The 23,898-nt window shown below is 40.3% G+C and overlaps 1 long non-coding RNA gene across 1 annotated transcript; it reads left to right on the top strand.

Moving 5' to 3' along the window:
• The first annotated feature begins 12,007 nt into the window (after positions 1-12,007).
• Positions 12,008-23,884, top strand: LOC148224724 (uncharacterized). Its single transcript, XR_015801303.1, has 3 exons — positions 12,008-12,138; positions 18,390-18,473; positions 23,755-23,884. It is a non-coding gene; the product is annotated as an uncharacterized LOC148224724 (long non-coding RNA).
• The last annotated feature ends 14 nt before the right edge of the window (positions 23,885-23,898 follow it).

Here is a 23,898-nt window from a genome sequence, read left to right as displayed (position 1 = left end):
GCCCAGCAGAAAAGGACCTGGAGGTGCTTGTCAGCAGCAGCTGATCCTGAAGCAGAGTGTACCCGGGTGGCCAAGAAGGCTAATGAAACCCTGGCCTGTATAAGCAATAGTGCGGCCAGCAGGAGCAGGGCAGGGATTGTCCTCCTCTACTCAGCACTGGTGAGGCTGTACCTCAAATGAAAAGGACAGAACAGACCACGAAACACTGATAAAGAACAGACCCTTGGCTCAGCCAGCTTCAGGAGATAATCACAAGCTTTCTGGAAGTCAATTTAAGTGCCATGCCAGAACACAGTCTAATTTTGCTGTTAAGCCCTTTGCCAGGAAATAAACTATTTCATTCAAGATGTTATTGCATTAAGCAGAAATGACTAAGGCTGAGATTCTAAGGTCCAGTTCATGCTGAATGTCACCTCACTTGACAGGCAGATCTTAAGTAACAAAAAAGGCATTCAAAAAGCAAGCTTTTAATTCAGTTATATTTTTAGCTAGGCCCTCCTGCTTACCTCTAGATATCTTGTTTTTTATCAGAATGAATTAAATCTTCATGGAGCATAAGATGGAGGAAAGCTGAGCTGCTGTGGTGCATGGCTTTATATACTGAATAGGATCAAATGGGTGAGAAATTGGTGATGCTGGACAGGAAATAAGATCCCCTTCTCTTCATAAAGCAATGCCCAAGTGTGATACTAAGCAGGATCTATTGAAAAAATACAAAAGTATTCACAAATAATTTAAAGAGTTTGTTTTACTCTGACTTCTACAATCAGAATTATTTGCAAATAGTTGGAATGCAACCAGAATTTTTTTCACAAGAAGGACATTTCATTGTTCTGCTTAAAAAATTTTCGTCATTCAATTAGAGAGCTGAAACAATGTCTTGGACAAAAATGACATGTTCACTGCAAAGCAAACAAAATCCAAAACAAGCTCAGTGGTTTTTTTCCATTAAAATGGCTGTCTTTCTCCAACTGACTATACCAGTTTAAATCCTATGGAAGCAAAGCTCAGCAGTTTCTGTCTCTGTAAACTCAAAGAAGATGCAGCTGCAGAGAGCAAAGCTGATCTGGCCCAGGTAGTTTGTAGTGAAGAATAGATCCCTTTTGCAGTGAAGACAAAGCCTTAAGGAATAGACCACACAGTATGAGTAATGGATAGTAAAATATGCAAATAAATGATTCACAAATAAGCCATAGACTGAGAGTTATTAACTGATTTACTCACTGGATTCTGACACACACCACATATTTTAAGATTTCCTAACCAAAAAAGGCATCCTATTTGTTGCAGATTTTACCCAGAACTCCAGAGTGCCTAGAAAGAACAGCACTACTCTGAATTTTGGGTTTTTAAAATGGAAATTGAATTGAAAAACCTTCCTTTGTATGAAACATGAGGACTTGACCACTTTTTTATCGTTATGACTACGGTACTTTTCACAGAAGTAGGGTGTTAACCTCTGAGACGTGGCTATGTTCCAGCTCAGATGTTTTTCTTTCTTCCTGAATTTTCTCTGTAGTTTCAGTTGGATGACGTATTCCTCACTTCCCTTCCTTTGTGTAATCCTGGTGGCACAGAATGGGAAAGACTGCTGTGTTTCCCCCACAGAGATCGCCTGCTGCTGAAATGCAGCTAGCGAGGGATATGTGCACAAGGTAACTACATCCACGCTCTTGGAGGCACTCAAGAGAAGCTGCATATCCATGAGGCAGACTTTGCCCCCAGTTGATTAAACATGCTGTTTCCCTCCTTGGATGACAGCAGTGCAGAAATAGGGAGTGGTGTTATCCTGAGCATTGTTCATTGTCCATTCTTTTCCCAGAAAGCACAGGTTATTTTTATCAAGCCTCAGAAGTAACAGAAAGGATCATGATTAACTGGTGAAACTCAGCAATTCTGCAGCATAATAAAAGATAAAAACTCCAGAGGAACAAACAAACTGTAGGTGGTCCATCTTTATGATACATAAAAGTAACCTTGAAGAATTTAAAAGAAGTCCAGTCTGGAGTTCTGCTTCTCTCTTTTACATTAAACGTTTTGCTTGTCCACAAGTAAGAAAATCTTTAGCGCCTTTCTCTGCCATGGTGTCTTGTCAGTAAGTGGTGCCATTTGCAAGCTAAGGCATATTTCTCACATATTCCCACAGTGCTGTTCTGAAGTTCTCTCTTTTATAGGCAGAAATCTGAGACAGGCCTTTCCTAAGGGTCTGTGGAAGGTCTGGGCTGGCATTTTTCCACTGTACCACAATCTCCTTCCTAACACAGCTACATTTCGGGGCCTGGAATGAGCTTGGTTGTTATTCTGGCAGTCCATAGCTAAATAAAGGATGAAGAAGAACTCGGGATGATTTTGTGACCCTAAAGAGCCATTCAGTAAAACCAGAGAAAAGTCCATTTTGATGTTGCTAATATTTCATAGGAAATCCACCTTATCCCATGATCTTATTTTTATAACCTTTCAGAATTTCTTTGCATAGTATAAAGAGAGACACGTTCTTAATTCCTTGAGGATAACTTCTAAATCTGTTTCAAAGATGTAGTGGGGAAATACCTTGGGATTTAAGTGCTTCAAACTTCTGAACAAGCCAGATATGATATTTGCAGCTGAGGCCCACCTCTGCTCTGAAGAAAGCCCATTTCACCAGTGTGATTTTATTTTTAAAAGCAGTTTTCCTGGCAGGAAAATTTCTCTGCCTTCAGCCGATTACGTAAAGTAAACTATTGACATATGCAGACCAGTTGAGACCATTTTCTCCATTAAATTCAAACCTTGTTTTAAAAGTGCAGTTTTAACATGTTGTTCTTTCTGAAATATTCCACAATATGTGCTTTCACGTTTGGTTATATAACATTACATTCTTTTACAATAATAAAGCCAAGTGTATTTTGGAATTGTTCACAGACTGAAGCAGTTTAGCACATGGGACAAATCCAGATGTGAAAAAGTTCTGTGGCTTGGCTAGACATGTTACTAAACCTTTTCTCAGATGTCAAAATGATGCTCAGGATGAATTTAGATTTCCATTCTGAAAGGGACCTAGCACTTTCCTAATATGCACAGGGAGAACCATCCTATTTCTGATGCTAGACTATTGTGTTTGAACACAAAATATATTTTACCTACTGTTAATTCAGTAATATGTTAAAACTGCTCATGAGTTTCACCTAGGTACTTACATAGCCTACTAATAATAATGCTGTGTCGAATAGAATATCTTCAAGCTTCAGCCTAAGGGTAGAGATGACCGGTAGTAATGCGACAAGAAATCCCTGGTTGGTAGGATTTCATGTATAGGCAGATTGCTATAATTTTTACAAATTCATAAGTAGGTGCTTAAATATAAGCCACGAGGGGATCTGCTATTCTAACAGAATAAATACATTAATTTGTAAGTATGTGGGGCTTTTCTGTTTCAAGAAGCTGATGGAGGGATGTGACATAAGAAGGGCTACTGCTATACAGCACCCTCTTGGGTGGAGGTGGGCAGCCCCTGAACTGCAATGAAACGCCTCTTTTATCTGAATGCATTTTCATGATCCTCTGAAACGGAAGGTGATTCAGGCCAAAGCTGTGGTCTGCATCCCCAAACAGACATTTGAGAGATGCTACATAGCTCTCTCTGCCAAGGGTGTGATATCACTGACATGAGTCTTGGCACAGGAGATCCCTTGCCCAGATACCATGCATTGTCTCTGTCTGCATTATCATGTGTTGCCATCCTCACAGCACTTACATGATCTGCACATTCAATTGCAATAGCACACTTCTTTACCCCGGACCACACTGTCAACAGCAAAATTTTAGCCTTAATGACCTTACAGGATAGATCCTGCAGAACTTACATATATGGATCCTGTATTGTCTCTGCAAAAGGGAAAATTCTATGGACCTCAGGGATTTCATTACAACCTCCGTGTGCCACTCATTGCTCTGGTCCTTCACTCTATAGGTTACTTGACACTTGTTTTATCTATGGCCTGGGAAGGAAAGAGGGAAAAAAAGGATCAAATAATCTGCTTCAATTGGCTTATTCCAGTCTCAAATTCTGGTCTGAATCAGTCAGGACCTGACCCATTAATTGAACAGTGTTTCTGTTGGTATGAGACAATGGGTCTATGTCAACAGTGTGCTGGTTGGCTTTACATCACATTGAAATCAAAGCAGTCATCATGTCATCAGCCTGTAGAAACACAGTGGTAAGTTCATCCACAATAGTTATTTAAAATCTGTCTTTTTTCTTTAGAGCTGACTTTGATGGAAAACTCTGGGCTGACTGCCTTTGAGTTTGCTATTTTATGTTGTTTGTTGTTCTGCTTCCTGGTTATTATTGATATCTTATCATTATCCAAATACTTTCTAACCACAGGAATTAGTGCAGCTACAAACTCTTTTTTTTTGTTTGTTTCTTGTTTCTCCTCTTTGCTTGTAACTTATGAATATTTATTTGTAGAGGCCAAATGTCATGTCACAAAGTGTTTTCTATCCTTTCCCTGCATATAGGCACAATACAGTGATTTACCATGAGACCACAGAATTTAAATGCATTGCCTTGCAGCATTTATTGTTTTATTTATCCACAGAATTCCTATTTATCCATTCAAAGGATCATCCTGGCACAATTCAGTTTGTTGCAGTGGTGAGATTCTAATTCAAATGTTGAGCTTTGGCTTTCTTTATCAAAGAATTATTTTCCAAACATGCTTATCACCAAGCACCCTTCATTTGCAGCTGCAAGATATCTGGGTGGGAAATTAGAGACAACTTAGAATTGCGTGCCAGACCTACTTTATTTGCAGATATGCCATGTACACAGAATGCCCACCTGCTCTTTGCCATCAGTAAAAAAGATGTATAGTAATGTCTGCATTCGGCTTTGCAATGCTGAAAGCTTTCTTTTCATGGGAACAAAGTCTGGACATTTCATGCACTTATATGGTATTTTGTAGCCTAGTACTTCAGAGCCAGAGGAAATGTACATGTCCAAGAGAGTTTGCTGGATACCCAGACAGTATTCTTGGAACTAGACTTAACTGTAATCATTAGGGAAATCACTTTGTTGCTTTCCTTATGCTAGCAGTTTCCTTATGTGCTATGCAGTTTGAGCCTCTAGCCTCCTCCTCCTCCAGAGCAGGAAGCTTTCCATTCTGAAAGCAACAATTCCATACATGATAGATTGATGAGCAGCACTTACACACAAAAACACATGGAGTTTTGTTGTCTCTGCACTTTACCCCTGAGAAGCCTCACACTAACATGTATAATAATCTACCATCTCTGTTCTTGAGACTGACATCGATCATTGATCTTGAGATCTGCCTCGATGGTCGAGTCATCTCACCTAACATTAGGCATCTGTAGCATAGATGTCTACAGCTAAACCAGGCATCTGAATTGCTTTTCATAGTCAGTGGACAGAAAAAGGCACTTGCAGGGACTAAGGTTAGAGAGCTTTTTATTCAAAACTGGCCTGTGTTAGATATTTAACTTAGATGAAATTGATTTTGTCCCAAAATCCATTTAGTAGGTCTTTACCATCCATAAAGGAAACTTGGGTTACTGGCTTGGATTTATACATATATGCTATAGTGGCATCTGAGTCCTGTCCTTTCTGTTCAAAGTAAAACCTCATTTTGCTTTTACATCTTCAGTGGATTTGTAATGGGTTTATATTCCATCTGACTAAGGAAGATGTTTCAGCCTTCATTAGCAAAACCTGATTTTCACTCTTTCCACCACTGTGCACTGTACATGATCTTGTTAGTCGGTCAGACCTATATGCTGGATATCAGTTTTGACTTCTTTGGCCTCTTTTGAATTCCTTTAAATATAGACTCAATTGTTTAGGTTCCTCTATATAAAGCCTTTGCTATACAACTCACTGGCAAAAATTCTGTGCAAGTGTTAGGTCTTTTGCATGAGCAAGATGCATAAATTGTCTAACATTAAACTACTTAAGAATATGAAACTTTACTCAGAATATGGATTACTCTTAGCTGTGTAGTTCTTATGTACAATCCATACTTTACATGCATAGCCACATCTATATTGTTTTACTAACTTCTCCTTCTGTGTTCATCAAAACTCAGCTGTATCTCTTCACCTTCACTGAGGTTAACAGCTTTTCTGTCCTCTCTTCCTATCATGCATACTGAGCTACTCTTGCTTCTGCCACATATTTGCCATGTTTAAAAAAAAAAGTATTCCTATTAATGATCTCTCAGACTGATTCATGGTTCTAATTTAGATTCCTTCTTGCAGCTCTCCTTGGCCATGATGCCTAGAAAATACTTGGCAATCCATGCTGTCTGTCTGGCTAATGCACTTGCATCGCTTCCCCATTCTCCATCTAGGTCTTTTGTATTTTGTCTTGGATTTAGATTCTAAAGCTATTTGCCCATATGTATACAGTACTGAGCTCAACTTGTGCTGAGCCACCATAGTATAGAAATAATAAAGTATTAGTAAAGAAAATAACAATGAGAAAAATTTTGAAAAATTAAGGGTAAATAACATTTCACTAAAGCTTTCCGGTGGAGATTTCCACTGTCCTCTTTCATAGACACTACCACTGTGCTTCTTTTTTTAGAAAATCTTTATTCTTCTGGTTTTGATTCTTTAATACTTTTAAGTTGAAAAGCTTTAGCTAGATTCTGAAGCCAACACTCTGTTGTGAACATGACAAAAATCTTGTATTTTGTTTTTGTCTGTAAAATACCACACTTTAGAATAAAAGATCACCATCGTTTTGCTCAAGTAAGGCAGAAAACTTCCAAGCTGTAGCAGGTTCCTACCATCTGCTACTCAGACAGAAAGGGTTGTTCTTCAAGTGGACATTGGTGAGACAAGATTTATTGGTAGTCTTCTGTTGGATCAGCTGGTATAGTTTGAAAAGTTAGACAATTTTCAAAAGTATAAGCCCTTTGTACGTCCCAAAACAATGTATATGAAATGTCTAACATACCTCATGCCATAGGAACAAGGAAAAGGTAAAAAATAGTAGGAGAGGTGTAATATACAGCCAAGATCTGAGACACCACCTCACTTGCTCTAGAAAGGGCTCAATCAGTGCTACATCAATAATATTGTATTTTTTAATCAAAGGATACCATTACACTTAACTAGATGGAGTGTTTGAAAATAGGTGTTTAAACACCTCATAAGGAATTACTTCAGAACAGAAAGAAAATCTCCACTAGTTCTGTGGAACAGGTGACAAGAGCTATCCAAGCCTGGAATCCACAGAGAGCACTTACAGCTGTGATTACAGTCTTATGAGATAAATATCCTTCTCTGAAAATGTTCTTCTAGACCTCCTATCCTTCCCTCAAACAGCCCTCTCCTTTGAAACTAGGGTGTTATTTTCAGAGATACAGTTTCTTCAGGTCTTCTGCTTTGTGTGGTGTCTCATATCTGTGTTATCTCCATTGAAATCTCAGTCAGGTGATAACAGGTGGAAGAATTAAACTATTTCATGTCAGTAATTATTAATAATGCAAATATCACTGAGATACAAGAATTATGAATTCATTGAACTTGTTTTTCCAAAATGCAGGAAAGCTAGTCACTGTCAGGAATAAAAGCCAGTTATTTGGGGAACGATCTCATGTGCCTGTCACCATTAAGCACTTATTTATCCCTTGTTAAAGCATTTGGCCACACAGACTCCTGAAGGGAGCTGCTCAGAAATGGATATAGATGGCTGTAGGTGTTTCATCAGGAATAAAATTCTGTACAAATCTCTGTCTCAGTGGAATCAGTTAGCATTCTTTCTGAAATCTGCCAAGCTTTCTGAGGCACCACAACAATTTTGCCTTATCTTGTGTGTCTTGTTCCTCTGGATAACTGTTCTCTGCTCTGTGCTAAACATGCCTTATGTATTGGGAAATGCTGTTGATCTGGCATGGTGCCTGAAAGGTTTTGCAGATGGGCGGGAATGTTTTGTTCTGATAAAGGAAGGGCTGCAGATGCAAGAATATCAATTCTCAAGAAAAAGGGAGGAGAGTATCTAGTGGAATGGAAATAACCCTCCTTTTCTCACGGACAAGGGAAGTGTTTAATAATGCTCAGCATCAGCTCTGCCCGTTATTTTGTCTGTGAGGAGCACCTGATCCTCACCTTGGTGATTTATCATCCACATGAGTAACTTTTACTGTCACTTCCCTTCTCTTCACCAGGGTCTTGATTTGATATATTATTTGTGCAACACTGTGAAATTTGCCACCTTTATGTAACACAGCAGTGTTCCAAAAAGCAAATATTTTTTCAATTTATACTTTAACTTTCAGGCTTTATTTAATAGGACCCGCTCAACAGGGGCCTGTTCACACCAGGTATGAAAGTGTCCCGAGAGACACTGAAGACTGTAATATTGAGCCCTTAGTTAACCTTTTATTTCATTTTTTTTCTTCTTTTACAATTGTAACATTAGTGTTGGATTGCATTGCATCCCTTTACTACACTCATAGCCAGGCACAGAGGACCAAAATCAGGACATCCTAAAGTAAATGTCTAAACCAGAGTGGAGAGATGATGCTGCCTCCTCCACTGACTGCACACGGACCCTAAGGGGATTAGCTGAGACAGAATCACCTCTGCTATGGACATGGGGTACTGGGGGCAGTGAAGCCCATCTAAGTTGCCTGAAAATACCTGAAAGCACTCAAGTAACTGTGTTCCAGCACAGAGTATGCATGATGCCAGTTGCTGTAGGACAATTGCCTCCTTGTACTGCCAATGAATATAGTTTGTCCCTATAGCTCAAGCAGCCTGAGCAGTCAAGCATAGGTGAAATTTCACACTGGTTCTACATGTGCAATATTTGTTTCTTTCTTCATCCCTGAAAACCTAAGGAATATGGGCGGCAGTTGTTCAACTAGAGCACAAGTATATTCAGATTACATCTTTATTTACATCATCACATACTATTTTGTCCCACAGAAGAGGATACAGGATGATTTCAAAGGGGGAATAAATTAGGACAACCTTCCATGAAGCATCTACTTAGCTTTCCAGCTTATATACATGATGTTTTGCATAGGACATATAGGAAATGTAATGGTAAATTGCCTGTAAATCCTGTACATGGTGCAGTCAGGGAATGAGTGGAATGGTAAAGGATGAGAAGACAGTGCAGAGAAGAAAGGTTACTTTTTAGCATAAATTTCCTTCTGAAAATATGCTGGAAAATGCAGCAAATGGGAGAAAATATGAGGTTATCAGCAACGATTAAGGAACAAAGTTACAGGAATGTAGAATAAGTGGTAGCATGAAAAACTGTGTATAGTCACTGTAGAGATTTGAAAGAGTTTAGGATTCAATGAGACACCAATAAAACTATATAGCACACTTGAATGCTCATTCAGTGTTTTAGTGTTGAGAGGACAGGGGAATTAAAGTTTATTTTTTGTCTGGAAACTTCAATACTGGTCTCCGAAAAGGAACATCAGCAGTATGTTCTTCATTTAACTTTCACTGCTCTCTTAGATGTAAAACAGCCCAGTGATTGCTCTAGTGGAAGATCCTGGCTGGATTTAGATGAAGATCTTCTAGCTCACACTCTTCTCCTGAATGCCTGTATAATGCAGATGAGCACAGTGTAGAACATCCTTTAGGAAGTGCTGATTCATACTGGCAAATCCGCACAGCAGAGATGTTTCCAGTCTTATCCACTGTAATCTGTGTGGAGCAGATGCCCTGCATAAAGAAAGCAGTAGTCAAAAAATAATCTCTGCCAGAGCCAGCTGGTGGTGGAAGAAGTGGCCACTGTTGCCTGTGTCATCATGTCTCTCCACCAAAGTGGCTATTCCTTCTTCTCTTTTAAAATAGCAACTCCATGGGTTTCTTCTGGTGAAGCAGTGGGAATACTTTCTAACTCACTTGAGTGAAAAAGGGACAACTTGGCTTAAAAAGTTGAAATAATTCATTTTCACAATGTAGGTCACTTTGCCAGAGAGATGGGTTTGGAAGTGCTTACATAAATGACTCATATGACAGATATGAGGGATCAGGAATACATGGAAGGGAGGCAACAAAGAAAATTTGGGAGTGATAACTTCTTCCAGTGTCACAGCTGAATCTAGAGGAAGGTATCAGGTCACAGACTGAAACCGTGCTACCCCAGAAAGCCATGATGCACACAGCTAATAGTGAAATCGTGCTTCAGTGTCTGGGATACTGGTTAAGCTACAATTCAAAATGGAATGACACACTAGAAAGATGATACCAATATGACAAACCCTTAGACATCTTCTGAAAAGGAAATTTATGTCTCACCTTTATGTTATAGTACTCTAAATCCATCAATAAAACGAATCAGGAAGAATCAGGAAACAGAAAGTTGGACTTGAACGAGCCTTTGAATAGTTAAGCTATCCAAGAGAAATAAAATAACATGAGAGGCCAGAGATGAGAGAAATCAGTAGTTACTCCACCCATGTTCATCACAGCCAAGAGTTAACACAGAGTAGCCAAAAGTTTGGAGTAGAAGCTATATTCAGCATGGCAGTACCAAAAGGCAGGAGACACTCCAATCCTGGCAGCTTGGTGTCTTCCTACAGCATTTTCCCTGTAATTATGTGTTATATAGACCTGGCAGTGATGGTGGGGACAGTGTTACCTATTCTGTCACAAATGCCAGAAGCAATGCTCTCCCCAGATCTGTTCTGGGGAGAAGGATTAAATGAGAGAACAAATGCTCTTATGACTTGCTATGACTCTTCCAAAGGAAAAGCATCATAAAACACACTTCAATTAAAAAAAAATTTACCCAAATTAAACTCTTGTTTATGTAATAAGAAAACCAACTTGTATTATTTTCTGTAAAATTGCTATCTGGGGGCTACTTAGATTATATTCCTTGTTTGAAGTGGTGACCATGGATATATTTATGAATGTTCATTTCTGATCTGGAAAGAGGTGAGAAGCAGGAAGGCAAAACCTGCAGGCTAGTCAGTATTATTTAAGGAAGGAGAGACCTGGAGACAGAGCAAAGGGTTTTTGAAGGAATATTCTGAAATAATGTACTCAGCTTGGCCACTGGGTATAATAACGAATATACTTAAAAGAAAATGGTTGAGAGATGGGCAGTAAGACTTACATAAGAATGGAAAACCATAGCTATTAAAGGAAGAATACTGAAACTTAATTTTAGTAGCAGGACAACGGAGGAGACTATGATGAATTCCATGAAATGAACACTTAAAAGAGGCACATTGGGATTCTTCCATTCATGTGTTTTTCACAAGAAGCCATTCACAGAGACAGAATAGCAGTGAGCATGCAAGGAAAGAGGGAAATGTTATTTCAAACACTGTACAACCCCCCTTGATTTACAAGGTATAAGAGTGAGAGATTATCTGGTCTTAAAAGAGTATATTTTATTTTTTAATTAGCATTTTATTCATATTCTTATGAAAAATGGAAACATTCTCATTTAAAGGAATAGCGATGAAACTGCGATATGGAAGAGATATAAACTCTAAAATTCCATGGCATGAATCAGCCAAACTGTAAGTGAAACTGAAACAAGGTAAGTAACTCTGTTTTGATTGTTTGTTGCAGCTGTCTGTATTCCAACATCTATTTTAAGAATAAAGCCATGCCAATATGAACGATAATAATTCCTGGGGTTAGACTAGAAAACAGACATATGCAAATTAATTTTTTTATTCAACACCTTTCAAGACTTCTCCTTCTGGAAAATGTGACACCAGCTTTTGGTAAGGAATTTATTATTTTATAAATTGCAATGAATCGGAACTACTGTGAACATGAAATGAACATGCACAAGGGGAAGACAGATGATCATTATCAGCAGTCTGATGGCCAGTGCCTGTTTGGCTGCTGTGGGAATCTATGTATGAGCACGGGTATAATTAAGATATTACATTTTCTTTAAATGTGTCCCTGGGCAAAACAAAACAAAGGCTAGACTGAGTGATCACCATTGTAAAAACTCTTAAACGAAAACAAGGCAGTCTTTCTTTCTTTTTCTAGTATTTAAACGTCTCATTGTTGAGCCAAGAGTAAAATAATGCTGTTCTGAAGAAGCGTATGCATTATCCTTATGTGTGGCAGATGAAGATTTAATCAAGGTTGTTGACTGGGACCTCCTCCCTAAACTTCTGGTCTCCTGTTCAGGTATTTAACACCTGCATTCCAGTGAGTATCTTCAGGGAACTCGAAAATAAGCTGATCTCCAGCTTTCTTTGTGGTCTGTAGTCCAAAATGTAGGCAGGGCTCATTCCAATAACAATTTGAAAATGCACGCCTAATATTACCTCTTCCATGTGTCCATACTATTTTGAAACTTGACTTTATATATAAGATGGTCAGCTTTAAGGTGGTTTTAGGTCTACAGATGAATTGTGAGGACAGTGTTAACTGAGGTATTTTGCTATGAGGTCAGAGAAACTTTGGGTTGTGACTCATGGGCACAGGCAGATGAAAAAAGGCTGTAGGGACTGACACCTATAGCATGAACACAGATTTCAATGTCCTCCATTGTGCTGACACTGGAATTTGTCCAGTCCCTTGATGAGCGGGTTCTGGGCACCAAGTGCTAGGAAACTGCTTCAGTGAAATAAGTGAAAATTTTCTATGGATTTATTGCCTTGGATTGGGGTTCTCGAGAGTCATATAAACATGAGAGTTGGCACTAGGAAGAAGCTGGGATGATATGGGCAGGGACTAACCAGGCTGGTTTAAATTGTCACGTAATTGTGACCAAAGGTGGGCAAGCATGACTGCAGATGGAGATCCTTTGCTGTGCTCAGCGGTGTTTGCTGCTGCTTCCAGGCTCCTCCCCCAACGCAAGGTGCTGCTGCCCGGTATCTGCTTGCAAAACTGCCCTGTTGGGTCACAGTGAGCCAGGACACTTCCCATTAAAGTAATTAAGAAACCAAACTGTTTGTGCCTGAAATGGGCTGGGAGACAGGTCTGACAGTAGAAAGAGACAGGCAACTCCTGTTGAGAAGAAAGAGGAGAAACATGGCAAGAGGTGTGATGGGCTGGGCACACAGGATACTGGCAGCAAATACGCTTGTGGTCATGGCTGTTTACCACAGGTATGCTGGTTTAAAAAGCAATGTTTTATCTTTAAAAAATAAAAATTAAAAAAATTAGAAAAAAACCCCAAAACAAAACAAAACAAAACAATCCCCATAAAAACCAAAGATAAATTAGGAGGTGGTTTGATAACAAAACTTATTCTTACAGGGAAGAAATACCAGGTGCCACTTAATGTCACTAAGGCTGGGGGCCAGGCACATTTCACAAGAGAAATAAGGCACAATTGTTCAACTGTGAGAGTGATTAATCAGTGGAACAGACTACCATGGGAAGCAGCAGATTTTCCATTTCTTCAAGTCTTCAGCTCAGGACTGGATGCCTTTGTGGAAAATACTTTTAATAAACATGAGATTTTGGGCCCAATAGTAACTAATTCAGTGAAGCTCAGTTGTGCTTATTAAACAGGAGGTCAAGCTGGATGATATAACACCCTTTCTACTCTTAAAAATCAATGAAGTGTAAATGAAAAAGCTATTGAACTCCACTATGGAACTGGTTAGGGAACACATTCCTATGCTTTCCTTGTCAGTGGCAATGTTCTGGCTGGAATATTGCAGCCTCTGGTGTCCAGGACAGCATCTTGTTCCTGCTTAATCCTCCTCTGAGGTCAGCCTGTCTCTGTCTGAAGCCCTTCAGCTATGATTATCTCCAATGTTCTTTGTGTCTAGTTCACGTTGTGTTACGTAAAAGCAGAACTACAATATTACAGGAAAAAGAAGTATGCTTCATACCATGTGAGAGGGAAATAGAAAGAAGCTAATTTAGTTAGATACAACAGATGCTACATGTGAATGAAGTCTGAGTAACAATCTTTTCATGCAGTCTTAAATCTGCAATTTTCTCAGCAACTCATCTCAAAAGTCCCTAAAAAAGGCTGGTTTTTTTTTCCTCCTGAAAGTAATAAAACAATACTTAAAAGTGAACTTTTTCTCAATAGGGTCCAAAGTCCATTAATGAGGAAATCATCATTTTTATTTGCTTCAGATTTATAGATGGAAAGAAAAAAAGTGAGTTGTCCATAAGTAGTGAGAAACTAGTGAGGCTGATCCTGCTGTCTGTATCTCAGACAAGTGTCTGACAACATTAGAAGTGTACACATATCTGTATATTATTGCAAGAAACCAAACATATTTTCCTAAAGGTTTTTCTGTGGCTGTCTTGATAATAATCCTGAAGGAGGTGGGCTAAGGGATGCTCTTGCTGATAGCTGGATCTGATGATTTCCATCAAATACAGTTGCACAATAGATAACGTATAGCTAAAGCTGTAGGCGTTTCTGGTACCCTCTGGAGTGACATTTCCAACCATTTAACATGCTCCTTCGATGCAGTTAAGATGTTCAGAGTCAATCCATAGCCAGCAGCGTGGGTAATGTGCATCCCAATGGCAAATGAGAGATATCACAGGTGGGAGAGGAGTAGATGCAAAGTGCCTGGTGCTCAGCCTGAAATTCAGCACATGACTGCACAGCTGCTCTGCATGCACAGAGCTGGTGCCTGTGTGCCACTCACATATTTACACAGAACCATGATTAGGAACAGTTAGCTTGTACAGACTTGGACCGTCTGTGCACTTAAAAACAAGCCTTCAGTCTGAGGATGAACTAAAATCACAGTTTTATAATATTACAACACTGTTGTCACCCATGAAAGAGTCACAGCAAATAGGCAAGCATAGGCCACGTTACACAGAAAGGAACTTGAAGGCTTCACAGTTTTCACAGTAACTTTTTTCCCTACCAGTCAACTTTAGAAATCCCTTTCCAGCAATAAGCCAACATGCACACTGTGAAAATATTACTTCTTCAGTTTCTCAAAGATTACCAGAAACACATAGCTACCCTGAGCCCAAATCTTATCTTAGCACTAAAGGTGAAGGAAACAGGCCAACAAGACTTGCCCCTGATTCTGCTGCAATGTAATCTGTTAGACTATTTTGTTCTCATCCCTGTTAATTCTGTGGTTCCTCCTTGTCTGCCCTGCATCTGGAACATGCCTGTATAGAAGGGAATTCAAGAGGCCATTGGCCTCACTGGCCTTTTATCAGTTATGCTTAAAATATTTATGACTGACATTTCTCTAACCTTAAAGTTTCCATATACTATCCTTCACAACAACCTATTCCTATTAATTATCTATTAGTATATTTTCCCTATACATAAACTGAATCTTTACTGCAAGTAAAGACCATTGCTTCTTCTCCTGTAGAAAAGAATTTATTTCTTCAATGACTTTTCCCTTTTTTTCATGTCTGTTATCACCTCTCTTCTCATTTTCCTATTATTAAGGGTAAGAAGTTCCAGTTTTTTCCATTGCAGGTCATGGTTTCAAATCTATCATCATTCCTGCTGGTTCTTCTCTGGACACTCTCCAACAGAGCCAAATTATTCTTGAAGTGTAGTGCCTGGAACTGGATATACGGATAAGACCTTAGCTGTAGTAGATGACATTTTTCAAATCTTTATCTGTTATAATCCCTCAGCCTCCTTCTTGAGGCCTGGTCTTTATTGCTATGTTGTCTGTCCCATGCTTGTGCAGCTTAATATTTCTGCCCAAGTACAGTATCTCAAATTTACCTCCATTAAAAAGCTATTTTCAGACCCTTCTATAAATATGTCAAGAGTGCTTGGAATTCTAATCCTATACCCCAGTGTTTTTTCAGTCCCCTCCCACATCTTTGTCATTTCCATGTGGAATGTGCCCATTTTCCATTCCAGCAGCTAAACTATTATTGAATAGATTGAAAAAGACTTAACGAGGGAGTGTTCCACTTGGTAATGCTGCTACACTAATAAAGGATGGCAGCAAGGAACAGTGCAGTGCAGTTGTGACAGCACTGTCCCAGTCTGGTAATACCCAGAACAGAGATAGACCATGTTTTTCTTCTCCAACCTTTTAAGGTCTTAAAGTGGAAAAGTGATGCAAAGACATCTTGGGCCATAGTTTAACCTGCTATTTTAAAAAGCAGCAAAAGTTTGTGTTTATTTTTCCTACCTTCCCTTTGGCACTTATAGCTTGCACAGCCTTTTCTGTGTGGTCAACACAACTATTTGTGTGGCCGAGTGGTGAATCAGGTCGGGGGAAAACTAAGATAGCAGAAAGAGAAGAAGCATAGCTGATGGATAGATGCCTGCTGTGAAGCAGGTCACTGTGGAGATTGTGCCCATACAAAGAAAGGGACAGGAAAGCATGGCTGGAAGTGTATGCTCACAATGGGTTTAAGAAAGACTCAGCCTTTGCTGCTGCTTGGAGAAATTGCCCATGTGCCTCTCTGCTCTTGCTTTCTCTCTGATGCTGGCTCTAATATTTAAAAACATTCTATTCTTTTTGACTCCAATAATTTTGACTTTGGTTGGATCCCTAATCTGGCTGACAACAGGACAGGAGTTACACATAATATAGAGGCTCCTGAAAATGTAGTTTTACAACTGACTTTTGTTGAGCTAAAATGATGTTTTGGCCCAGGAGCATTTTCTTTACTGTGCCTTCCACCAGCTCAGCGTGAGGTTGTGTGACTGACGAAAGGGCACAGCAAGCACCAGTAGAGTGTCCTGGGCTATTGCACCCATACCTTAGGTGCCTGAGCCTTCTGTATTGCCAAGGGCCTCTCATCTGCAACTCCAAACCTGCCTCCCAGAGCTGTGCCCTCTCATCCTGGCTGCCTTGGCAATGTTCCCCAGAGCTCCTGGGGCAGGATCTTTATGTTGTTTTTCTCATGCTATTGTTCTCATGCTGTTATTCTGTTGTTCTCGTGTTGTTATTATTATGACCTTGCACCTGCAAGCCCGATAGTGTTCTCAGCAGGTTCTCATGGAAAGTGATTGCCACGAGTGTGGGAATCACCCCTCCTTTCCCTCTTTTTCCTACATTTTTGCTTCTGGTTTACATTTCATGGGGCACAAAGCTTAACAACCCAGCATGTAGCACCCACAACATAACATTGGTTTCAACCAATAGCATTTGAGTGGGTCCCAAAAACCTATCATTGCTATGGTAAAAGCACTACAGTGAAGACTGGAGAGAAGTTCAGGAGAGGATGCTTTCTGAGGACCCTCTCCCCATTTTTTTAACAGTCCATGTAAAAGAGCTCTGCCTTTCCTTTCTCTTTCTTAATCTCTCTATTATTTTTTTCGCTCTTAGTTTCAATGTATGCCCTCAGCCTTGAGCCCCACTAATAAATCTTTGTGCCTGTGAACTTGTCACCATACCCTGTGTACATCAAAGGAAAGGCTTGTAAGGCAGGAATGCCCCCAACAGGCCCCTTTCTCTAGCAATACCACCTCCTATATCAGTTCTGTAGCCTCGTTCAGGGAAGAGTGCAGCTCCATGCAGTTTAAACTAATGGGTTTAGCTGATGGGTTTGCCATCACGTGCAGTAGAGGGGAGGGAATATACGGCCGAGACAAGACAGAAAGTGACAGTGGAATGGCAGCTGCATTGCACTGGAATAGAGTGAAAACATACTCGAAGTGGGAAGGAATAAATATTAGTACCCAGGACTTCCCTCTTTGTAAAGAGATAACAAGTTTACACGAATTGGCATGGCCAGAGGAATGGTTCTGGCACTGAAAGCTGCCTGTCACCACAGAGTCAGGCTGACCCTGGGGAGCAGATTTCTTGGGAAAAGAAGGCACAAGAGAAAAGTGATGAGGTGATAGGACGCAGGAGCTGTTCCAGCAGCTGCTGGTGTGGACTCTTGCCCTTTTAAGCACTGCTGGCAAATCTGCCTGCACCCTGTTACGAGGTTTCACAGTTACTCTGGAGTTTTTCCAGTACAACTACTGGAAAATGAAACTGAAATACGAGCTGAGAGAATAATGCATTTATTTAAATACAGATTAACCATAGGTGTTGGACCATTTTCCCCAGCAAACAACTCCTGCACCATACAGCTAAAGAAAGCCTGAATTACAATGCATAACTGTCTCTAAGGCATTTATAAATCATCACATTTTGCTGCAGTGAATCATTGCACTGAAGTTTTAGCACTGTGAGTAGCTTCTGAAGATGATGTCAACACAGTCATCATGACTGTGTGTTTCAGTGGAAAACACTTGGGCTAAGCTTTGTGCATGGCTATTTCAATAGAAAAATATTAAGGGAAAGTGTATTGCCATGGTGACCTACATAGAAAAAACTAGGGTGTGGCATGGGAAAAAAAAGTCAAAAGTTAGGTACAGAGGCAAAGGCAAAAGCTGCATTTAAAATTTTTTATTCATTTATCCATATATTTTTTTGCATTAGCAGCTCCTTTGGTGAGTGATGCTGTCACAGAACAGACAAGGTGGCACAAGGCCTGAGTCTGTACTATTTTCCCTACAGACTGGCTGTGTAGCAGGGGTGGCTTCTCTAACAGTATTCCCTGATGTTAAGGAGACCTCCAGGCCAAGAACTGCCTGCCAAAAGGTAAGTAATTACCAAATGGTGGTTTCCAAGCGGTAATGGAAGCATGGGGCTTCCCTGGATGCTCCTGACCTATCTTTCCCAAGTTGAATGCAAATCTTTGTGGGGATCATCCTTGTAGTGTTTTTGGGAAGATGGAGAGAAAATCCTAGGGAGGTAGCTGCACATACTTCTGCTCACTGTACAGATGTCAAGTGAAATATAGTTTAGCTGAATGTTAGTTTCTTCTCCTGGCCTTTCAGATTCTTTGGTGTTATGATGACTTAGTGCTTTAATATTCACACTTCTATGGACTAGTTCTGGGATGGCCAATAGGATGGACAGCAGCCCTTACATTTAGGATATTTTTAACTGCTGCTGTTACAGGCCACACCAGCAACTGAATTCCTGTTGATGGCTGAGGTTGCATCATAGAATCTTTATTGTACTTTGTCACTGAGCCAGTGTGTGGGACTGTAGATCCCCCCCATTTCTTCTGTAAACTGGGCTCCAAAGTCCCTTTGCAAATATGCTTGATGTGCTGTCATGTGCCTGTCTGGTTCAGTGAGAGCCCCTTCATGTACAGAACAAGCTATTCTGGAAGAAAGGTCACTTTGAACTAGACTAAAGGTTCTGTTCACATGAGCTGTGGGCCATGAAGATTTATTTGGTGACAATACTGACTTAAGTAATTCTGTTTTTTTTCCTGCCACCTCCCTCCCTTCCCACCAATTGTTCTTGCACCACTCCCTGCACTATGACAGCAGAGCTGTTTGTGTACTATTTTGTGAACAAACAAGGGAACTGATCTAATACAACAAAATAGAGATATGCTCCTTGTTTTCTTCTGCCAGTTCACTTGACTTGTGTGATTCTTTACACAGCTATGTAAATCACTCCTTGGCAGAAAATAGAAGGGCATGTAGAAGCAGGAGAAATTAGGCAGATGGGGTGGGATGGGACTTTCTGAGCCATGCTGCTGCTGATCATGAAGCCACAGACTGAGATGATACTTTATGGACACAAAACTGCACGTTGCCCCTCTGTCATCATGGCAGCAGAGCTGTAAGAGCTGCATAGAGAGTCCTACACCTTAGGTCAAACCCTTTCAACATTGAAGGTAAACCATGAAGTGAAGTGGCACACAGGCAGATTTCAGGACATTGCTGAGCTTCAGCTCACCACTATCATCGGGATGAGATCTTGTTTCTCTGCCATCTTTCACTCCTGGCTGCAGCTTCCTTTCTGGTGGTCATCAGAGAATTTGCATTTGTCTGGTTTTGCCCATTTGCTAGAGACAAAGGATCAAGTTACTTCGTGCTGGATCAATTTTCTTCTGGGTTAGTGAGTTGAACTGCCTCATTGAGAGTGTTTTGAAAAGCAAAGCCCATGGAAGAGCAGTGGTGGAAAACCAGAATTAGGAATATGAAGAAGGTTTGGAAAGGGGGGTGGGTGAGATATCCTTCCTTCAGTATCACTGAGCTGTCAGATCAACGCAGCTGTCTTGTCTTCTTATTCAGATACATCTTCCATTTTTATGCAGGTTGTTAGCTCTAGCAGATGGATAACGTATGTAAGTTTTATCCATATCATCTTGAACTTCTGCAGCAAGATTTAAATGTGTGAGCTGTTCCTTGCTTTCAGAGTATGAGTCAGCCGAAGGTTTGACCCATTAATCTTTCAAAAGTGAAAGGGGGGAAAAGACTGCAGCCTTTTCTGGCTGTTGCACTAACATTACACAAAAGGGATGCTATGGTTTTCCACGTGGATGCTTTTCTAATTGGTTTCTAATGCTGCTGTTTTCATAAGGCAAAAACTGTTCGCTGTCAGACTTAAAAACTCAGCTGGTGTTTTGAAAATCCAGCCATGTTTTCAGACTCTTAATAAAAATACCAGTAAAACAGCCTCTGTAATTGGAGATGGACTGTCAGGGCTATTGACAATACATGGAGCAGAACTGAATCCACCTCAGTTGCCATGGCTATGTTTTCCTGTCGAGCTAATACAATTTTAAAAATTACTTTTTTCCAGTTAATTCAGTAGTTCTGATCTATAGACACATTAAAACGAGTTAATAACAATAATAAGAAACACTTTTAATAGAGCAGATCCTGGTATTAGATATTTTAGCTGTGGGGCTCTCTCTGCACAGAAGTAAAATACATGCTACCTAAGGCAGTGTAGTATTGAGGCAGCACAGAGGCCAGGGCCCCTCTGCTAATGCAGGAGCTCCAAAAAGCCAGACGCAGATGCTTCACTGAGTAACAGGAGAGGCTGGAAGAAAGCAGGTATTGCCTGGGCAAAATGCCCCTCCATGCTCCCTGCGTCTGTGGGAACAAAAAACTTGTTATCTAGGCCTCTACTCCTTGATGCCTGCCCACTAGCTCACTATTCCATATATCCTCCTTTCCCAGCACAGCACAGCCCCTTCATCTTTAAGATGGCAAAATTAAGGGCTACCCACACAGTTAGAAACCCTGAGCTAATTCTAAGACTCTTTAGAACACCACTACTTCTTACATTCTTTCTTACATATTGTCCACTGCTTACTCTTGGAGACAAAAGTTCTCAGCTACCTGGAGCAGCTAGTTGCCAAAATTACCACTAGAAGAAGGCAGAAGCTGTGTGGACTACCTGAAGCATATCAATGAAGAAAGATGCCAGGGGAGATGTCTTGCTGCACCTGGTACAAACAAAAGTGAGGTGGTCAAAGATGTGGCTGCAGCAAACATAAGACTGTAGAGTTGAATATCTTGAGAGAAATGAGCAAATCAAGTAGTAGAATCACAACCCTGGACTGCAGGAAAGCAGGTTTTGGCCTACTTGGGAATCTTTTTGGCAGGAGCCAATTGCTATGGGGCTCAAGACAGCTGGTTGATCTTCAAGGAGAAGCTCCTCTAAGAAAAGGAGCAGTCTGTTCCAATGCACAGAAAACCAAGTAAGCGTGGCAGGAGACCAGCACGGATGTATAAGGAACTCCCAGCTGAACTCCAACACAAAAAGGAAGTGTATGGAAAGTGGAAGCACAGATGGACTGCCCAAGAAGAGCACAGAGACATTGCTTCAGTGTGTAGTGCTGGTGTCAGGAAAGGCAAAGCTCATCTGGGAGATGAAACCATACTCTGTATAGGGAAGGTTACCAGGAAAGGCTTCTGTAGGTACAGTGGCAGCAAAAGGAAGGCTGAGGAACATATAGATCTGCTGCTCTGTGGAGCAGGGGGTAGACACAGTCACAAAGCACATGGAAAATGCAAAGGACACAAATTGAAGCATGTGAATTTCTGACTAATTACAACTTAAAAAAAGATATCCACGAGAGTAATTAAGCACTGAACACAGAAGATCACAGTGGCTGCAAGATATCTGGCACTGAAGGAATTCATAACTGGACTCAATGAGGTCTTGAGGAACTGGCTTTAACCAGCTCTACTTTGAGCAGGGGTTAGAGATGATGAGCTGTGGAGGCTCCTTCCAACTTCCATGATCCCATGATTCTGTGAAGAAGCTTGCCTGGTAGAGAATGAATGAAAATCATGAAACTGATTTACTCTCAATCCATATATATATATATTTATATTTAAATAAAGTATTTCAGTGTCCCTGAATGATCCAGAAATATTATGGTATGTATTAAAAAAAAAAAAAACGAACAAACCAAGCCAGACTATCTATTCAGACTCTATGTCTTCGATGCATTCCAGAGTTTTTTGACATTTTTTATTGCAATCCTATGAGAACTCATATTTGACAGAATCTTCACATATATATTAAACCCAGCCTCCTAAGTATCCACCATGTGCTTTTAAAATACCATTAAATCACTACTTAAAACTGACTGCAAATTTAAAATATATATATATATATATATTGTTTTCCTGTTTTCTGCTATATACTATATCACGGGCCTTATTAATTCTTAGTTAATATGTGTATGGTATTTACATAGCCGTATTATACTAATTAAAGAAATAATGAACTGTAATACATTTTTTCATAGTACCCCTCTGGGATATAAGAAAAGCTTCTCCCATAGGTGTGTTGAGAAATTGAGGCAGAGAAAAGCATGGAGGCTTTCCAAAGAGAACCTCAGCAGAGCACAGCTTGAAGCAAATTCCCTGAACTTTCAAGCTTGTGTTTAACCATATAGCTAATTCTTTAAATAGAAGCTAGATAAAATGTACTGTGACATTTGGAAGCTGGGCTCCCCTGGTACACCAGCCTTTCATGTCTTCCAAGAAAGCAGAAGAAAAGCAAGTGGTTTAGACAAAAAAGTTTCTATAGAGGGAAGCAGAGCTATCATCCTGAGAAGGAAGTTCCCTAGCATCTAGAAGATAGGAGAAGACATAGACCTGCCAGGACACAGCAGTTTGTAAGGGAGATGAACTGATTGATTCTGGGAGTGGATGAGGAACCTTTCTGAATGAAGCCATGAAGCACAGGCTAGCTGAGACTTCCACTTTCCTCATGAGCTGGTGAAACGTGGAGTTGAACGTGCAGCTCAGCTGGCCATGTGGAGCATGTCAGCTGACAGCTGCAGGACAAAGGGGAGCTGTCTTCTCCCCAGTAGCTCAAGGGTACCCACAGGGAAAAGTTAAAAATTCTCTGTGCTGAAAACTTTGTGCCTGCCAATCTTTCAACAAATCTGCAGCACAGTCGTGATTTAGTCTTAATTACAAGACACCAGTTTAAAAAAAACTTTGCTGTATTTTAGAAACAAGCCTGTGTTTTCTTACAAACACTTCTATCAAAACCTCAATCTTACAGCACAGACCTATGCAGGGCTTTTACCTGTAAACTACCACCTTTCACTCTATGCTGTGTAATGCTTCATGGGAGCCTACAGTTCTGCAGAACAGAGACTGTTTATTGCTACAAACACTATAGTACATGCACCATTTGAAGTATATCTCTTCCTCTTTATCTCTGAAGTTCGTGTGAGATTAAATTTTGTATACAAGGCACGGCTCACTTCTGTCGCTGCCCTCAAAAGCTTTTTTGAGATTGGAATATCTCCTTCAGGGCAGAAAGACTTGTTTCTGCCTCTACAAGAATAGAAGATAAGATGCTGTGCCTGTGGGCAATTACATTTCCCCTTTGTTACAAGTAATTTTTTATTTTTTACTGTTCATAATTATTATGACTCTGGGACCTGTGGTTTGCCAATAAATAAATAAATAAGTAAATAAATAAATGAACCCCCTAGCAACTGCAGTTTTTCAGTTTATAGCTGCAGAACGAGCTTGCCAGGGAGCACAGAAGTAGGAAGCAGAGAAGAGCCTTTTTTATTCAGAAACACTTTTTGCAGACCGAAGGACCTTTGTGGAATAAGAGAACACAAAATATCTCAACAAATGCTTTGAGCAGAAGAAAAGTTGGACACAGGGGTCGGTGACACCACGGCGAAAGGGGCTGCTCGTTTCTCCATCACACGCGTGCTCGAGCTACAGGC

Source organism: Sturnus vulgaris, chromosome 2 (assembly GCF_052056855.1).
Source record: "Sturnus vulgaris isolate bStuVul1 chromosome 2, bStuVul1.hap1, whole genome shotgun sequence".
NCBI classification, from domain to species: Eukaryota; Metazoa; Chordata; class Aves; order Passeriformes; family Sturnidae; genus Sturnus; species Sturnus vulgaris.
The sequence above is the reverse complement of the archived record's forward strand: the minus strand, read 5'-3'. Positions and strand labels throughout refer to the sequence as shown.